The sequence below is a fragment of the Prunus mume genome, unplaced genomic scaffold (genome assembly GCF_029339155.1).
Source record: "Prunus mume cultivar Tortuosa unplaced genomic scaffold, ASM2933915v1 scaffold10, whole genome shotgun sequence".
In the NCBI taxonomy this organism is placed as follows: domain Eukaryota; kingdom Viridiplantae; phylum Streptophyta; class Magnoliopsida; order Rosales; family Rosaceae; genus Prunus; species Prunus mume.
Genome location: NW_028296556.1, coordinates 88,381 through 94,598, shown reverse-complemented (window position 1 = coordinate 94,598; position 6,218 = coordinate 88,381). Strand labels below are relative to the sequence as shown.

The window sequence follows — 6,218 nt, the reverse complement described above, 5'->3', positions numbered from 1 at the left end:
TACTAAGCGATACACCAAAATATGTAAAGGACACTGGAACGGAGAAATCGCCAATCGCATGCGATTAAATCGGGTAGGTGGCGGGAGATCATTGTCGAACACCTGTGTACTAAGTACAAGAACACGCAAATATCTATAGAAAACTAGGAACGGGGAAACTGACCAACCACTTGTGCATTCAAATCGGGTTGGTGGCTGGGGAAATCTTGGTCATACAACTGTATACGCACAAGTACACGCAAATATTTAAAGGCAAATGGGAACGGAAAAACTGATCAACCACCTGTGCCATCAAATCGAGCAGGTGGCTTTGAAAATCATTGTCGAAGAACTAATTATGTACTAAGCACAGGTACACGAAAATATTTAAAGGCAACTAGGAACGGGAAAACTGGCCAACCACTTGTGCAATCAAATTGGGCGGATGGTCGAAATCATTTTTGGACACCGATGTACTAAGTAAGGTATACGCATAAATATCTAAAAGCAGCGGGAATAGGAAACTAGTCAACCAATTGTGCATTCAAATTGATCAGTGGTGAGGAAATCTTGGTCGGACAAGCGTGTACTAGGCAGATACACGCAAATATCTAAATGCAATTGGGAACGGGAAAACTGGCTAACTACCTTTGCAATCAAATCAGGCAGGTGGCTGGGGAAATCATTGTCAAACATGTGTACTAAGTATAGGTACACAAATATCTAAAGGCAACTAGGAATAAGGAAACTCGCCAATCACATGTGAAGTCAAATCGAGCAGATTGATTGGGAAATCTTGGTCGGACAACAGTGTACTAAGAGATCTGAGTCCCAACTATAATTGAAATTCATTTCAAGGAAATTTCCCTCGGATCCATATTGTGATACAAAAGTACGACTTACATTATTTGATTATAGGTACCATAGAGATCTGTGCTAAAATAGGTTTCCAGCTCCTATACCCATTATTCCAATTTCTAATTTATATAAGCAACTGACGGCATAATTGCACTTAGTCCAAAGAAGAAGTGAATGAACACAACTATCTTATCACTGTACTTGAAAAGATTATCCATAGTGCAAACTGTAATAATCGCAAAAGAAACTGCAAACTGCGGAGGAAATCAAACTACCAGAAGAAAAAAAAACCCCCACATAAAATTGTTAGGGATGACAAGCACTGAAAAGTCCAACGTTATATTTTCTACTCTTATTTAAATAGAACTTGATCTAGATTGCCACCAACGCAACATAACGTATCAATAGACCATCTCATGATCTAACCTAACCCACAATACCTACGGTACATTAAGACTACATTGCTTTATCAATCAGAGGAGACACTTCCTTTCTTGCAAGTTGATCAATGTTGAGACTCAATCATTGTTCAACAATGCAAATACTAGAGCCATGCAACAATAGTTAGACTTCTATTACATAATAAATTTATAATATAAAAATATCATTAAAAAAAATGGGGTTACATTGATTGAATTCTTGCTGAGACTTCTTCATAAATTAAACAAAAATACAAAAGAACAAAGAACCAACCTGCAAATCATATGCAATAGACCATGAGAGATGGAATATCCCATCTTCCAGCCCCATCATATAAAGACCTCTTATCTTCTGTTCCTAAAACATTATGAATAAAAAACAAGTTGTAGTCGGGAACATAAAGGATGACAAACAAATTACTCTCGTCCAAAACATTAACTAAGAAAACATAAACATAAAGAAAGAAATAGAAACCATGAGGTGAATAAGGTAAATCTTGAGCTTTATTTCAAGTAAAATATAATCACAGGTAGCAAACCTTCTCAAACACAGAATAGCTGATCAACCGAGAAATTGGGTAGAGAAATCCCAAAAGATGCCTGCTCATCCAAGTTCCAAAACAACCAAACCGAAAATGTCAATATATTAATGCTAAGAAATATTGAATGTGATCTGAAGATTACAACATGAACAATACAGAAATCGAAAAGCAAAAGAAAAAAACAGAAATAAAAAATTCAAGAGATACATACAGTACACACATGACACTTTTTATGATGGACTGGAACTCATCATCAGTGTATTCACGAGTTGGAAATGGGACTATTCGAATGTTTGACGGACCATAACTCGTCCATGGCACTTTAAGAGAGGAAGGTTCGCCAGAGGGCAAAGATGAAGGAAGTTCTATATTTTTGCTTGAGCACACCTCCGACACCTATTCTCCAATTCAATAACCTGCAAAGTAAAAATATGAACGTAAAATAACAGGAAACTATGGCGCATGATTGAGCATGATTGCACATAAAATACAGACAGCACACACGCACAAGCATGCATATACACAGATTCCTTCTGTATATCTAACAGAACCTCCATTCAACATTTGCATCAACCACGTGGTAGTTACGGGTTTAAACATATAGGCAGTTTAAAAAATAGTAATCAAGAAAAAGCAAAATTTTTTTATGAGGGAAAAGAATATACCTTGTCATAGAGGCGTTGGGCACGCTCCCTTGATGAAGGAGCTGACATTTTATCCATATGTGTAACCATTAGCCATCAAGTATTCTTGATTAACCAAAAACGGCATTAAATCTTCAGAAAATTAAAAACCCATCATCAGGATGAAAAACTAATTAACCAGATATTGTTTCTCAATAATAAAAAAAAGGCAGTCAAGGAAAGGATGAAGAACATAAAATAAAACCACATCATTTGAGCAACATATTTAGTTGACAGATTTCATGCTAAACATCCACCCAGATCAATCATTGTGAAAACCATCCATTATTACCCGCATATATATATATATATCTAAATTTTATTTGACTCTAAGAAAATCACAACATGCCATAATGGAATAGTCATGCCTTAAAATCCCAAAAGAGAAGATGAACTAAGTAGAAAACTTTGATGTATACACCTATGAATAAAGCCATAAAACAAAAAAATCAATATTTTTGCTTCAGCAGACCTCCGACACCTATTCTCCAATTCAATAACCTGCAAAGTAAAAATATGAACGTAAAATGACAGGAAACTATGGAGCATGATTGCACATAAAATACAGACAGCACACACGCACAAGCATGCATATACACAGATTCCTTCTGTATATCTAACAGAACCTCCATTCAACATTTGCATCAACCACGTGGTAGTTACGGGTTTAAACATATAGGCAGTTTAAAAAATAGTAATCAAGAAAAAGCATAATTTTTTTATGAGGGAAAAGAATATACCTTGTCATAGAGGCGTTGGGCACGCTCCCTTGATGAAGGAGCTGACATTTTATCCATATGTGTAACCATTAGCCATCAAGTATGCTTGATTAACCAAAAACGGCATTGAATCTGCAGAAAATTAAAAACCCATCATCAGGATGAAAAACTAATTAACCAGATATTGTTTCTCAATAATAAAAAAAAGGCAGTCAAGGAAAGGATGAAGAACATATAATAAAACCACATCATTTGAGCAACATATTTAGTTGACAGATTTCATGATAAACATCCACCAAGATCAATCATTGTGAAAACCATCCATTATTACCCGCTCATATATATATATATATATATATATACATCTAAATTTTATTTTACAGCTTCTCAATTGTAAATATTTCAATATGTTATTGACTCTAAGAAAATCACAACATGCCATAATGGAATAGTCATGCCTTAAAATCCCAAAAGAGAAGATGAACTAAGTAGAAAACTTTGATGTATACACCCATGAATAAAGCCATAAAACAAAAAAATCAATCAATCAAGGAGACAATAGTAGTGATCATGTACAAAAAGAATAAATCTCTACTGTAAAACCAAACATCTTACAAACCCAACAATACCATTAACAGTTTCTAAAATTCCTCTGTAACAATTCTAATCCATTCAACCAAAATGATGACTATTAAAGAGCTCAACCACATTGTCACCATGTTCCTTCTAACCATGGGAAAAGATTTCTCAGTCATAAAACTGTTGCTTCTTGTCATAGCATTAGCACAGGTCACAAAACCGTTCCGCATATGTCTTACTCATACAAATGGATGAAATGATTAAGCATTCCAACTCTATTCTTAAAATTGAAGCTTAGGAATTAGGATATGAAACAATAATTGCATACAACCACCTAATATTCATCAACAATTCAGAAATAAAAACCCAAATTCCACAATGCTTTAAGCATGCAGGATATTACATACATAAAGAAAAATAACCCATGTATGATTTCTGGAAGATTTTGGGAGAAAAAATAAAAACAAAACAAAACAAGAAAAAACCTAGAAAACAACGGCTTCCAAAACCAATAGTCTGCGTATCGCACCATTCCAATTTCTATTTCTATTTCCTCTTCCTTTCCTGGATTTAGAACAAAAAAAGAACGGAGAAAGAAAAATTCCCATATATAATAAAAGAAGCGAACAATCAATTTACAAAAAAAAAAAAACAATGAAAGAAGTACGAATAACAACAGATCCGCTAAATCAATATAGCATACCTAACTTAGATCAAACAGCTCTACAATTTCCCCACAATAAACAAGAAAAAATTATTAAACTGAATAAAATCAAGGAAAGATAAAAGAAGGGGGAAAAGACGCACCTATGTAAACCGGATCAACGCAGAGATTTGTCGGATTAGAACATCGGATTGCGAATTTGAAATTTCAGAAAGAGAAAAGAAAGTCTTCGTGTTTAGGGTTTGGTTAGAGAGAGAAGAGGGAAGAGAAGAGAGAGAGAGAGAGAGAGAGAGAACGGTGTGGTTTGGTTTCTTTTGGTTTTGTGGTTTTTGGGTCCAAACGGGATAAGGTTATGGAGACAATTTCTTATGTGTTTCTTTTTTCTTTTTCCGTTCGCTTTTTCTATTTTTCTGTTCATTTTTTGCATTTTCTATTTATTTAGAGCTATTACCAGCTTTAGTCAGGCGGCAAGCAAAGAGACGCCGTCGTTTTGGACCTGATAATGGTATATATCCATTGGCCGTCCGTTATTTGTTTTTCTTTTTCTGGTTTGCTGACTCGAGAAATTACTTGACTACCCGTTTCTAGTTATTTTTCTTTGTTTTTATTTATTTATTTATGAGTGATATATAGGGAGAGATGAAGGAAGTTCTATATTTTTGGTGTCAGATTGTTGGATTGCAAAAATTATAAAGGAATCCAGAACTTGCTAGAACTGCAATAGTATAAAGGCATAAAAAGAATGGACACACATTTTCACAAATATACATGCAGTTTCACTCACAATTTTATTGAAGATAAGAGGGTTATAAAGGCAGAATCAGAAAATATTTTGTGAAACAAAAAAAAAAGGGAGTTTCACTAAAACACCCAAAATGGGGGTTGAAATTATAAAAAATCCCAAGCACTATTTAAACATATAAACACACCCAAAACCCATCATTACACACACTCAAAACCCATTTATAAACACACCCAAAAAGTTGACTTTATGGTTAATTTTGGGTGTGTTTCTATGTTTAAATAGTACTTGGGTTTTTTTATAAATACATGTCTAGGATTGGGTTTATTTATAAATTTGTAAAAAAAAAATTGTGACAATATTTAACAAGGATGAAAGTTAGAAGTTGCACTATTGTTAAATAACAATCATTAAACTTATTAAAGGTCAATACATCAAGTTTCAAAATCACTGAAGATTGGTCTATAAGTGGATATCGTATTAAAAATTGAAATTTATGGGTCACACTATGAAACACTGAGAGAATGTCTGAGAAGGGACAAGCAACAACAACATCAGACACTAGTATTGGTATAAATAAACCTTGTTCGACCAACATGAGTAAGCCCTATGTTTGGGGAAAAAAATATCAAACTTGGCACCAAACTTTGAGTATGACACAAACTACACTTGGCTTAACATTATGATTCTTTTGGAACAACATATAGAAAGACGCAACGTATAGAAAGACTTTGTTGAGGCCCAAAAAATCCACAGTTTGTTCCAAAAAAATTCTCGGCCCAATGCAATACCTTACTAATAAGAAACCCGATTTGGGTACGCGGAAGTTCATCATATGCGCTTGCACACATGCCATGTCAAGCGACACGCCACGCCAAGCAAGGAATTATTATTCTGCACCTAAACATGCCACAAGCTTAAGTGGGCTCAAGCCACGCAAGATGCCTAGGGCTTGCTTGAGTGAGTTGTGGTATGGATGGTAATAAGTTGTCATGAGGCTCATTGATGAGCCGAGAAATGGAGGTTCCGGGTT

At 34.7% G+C, this 6,218-nt stretch overlaps 1 long non-coding RNA gene across 3 annotated transcripts; it reads right to left on the bottom strand.

The window, feature by feature from the left end:
* Window positions 1-1,407: 1,407 nt before the first annotated feature.
* Window positions 1,408-4,802, bottom strand: LOC148914416 (uncharacterized). 3 transcript variants are annotated; one of them, XR_016123051.1, is made up of 7 exons: window positions 4,587-4,802; window positions 3,222-3,332; window positions 2,903-2,982; window positions 2,464-2,574; window positions 2,010-2,214; window positions 1,796-1,856; window positions 1,408-1,614 (listed from the first exon to the last, which is right to left on the bottom strand). It is a non-coding gene; the product is annotated as an uncharacterized LOC148914416 (long non-coding RNA). The 3 variants fall into 3 exon arrangements; XR_016123052.1 differs by having other exon boundaries at window positions 2,954-2,982; window positions 4,587-4,801; XR_016123053.1 differs by lacking the exon at window positions 2,903-2,982 and having other exon boundaries at window positions 4,587-4,801.
* Window positions 4,803-6,218: the final 1,416 nt, after the last annotated feature.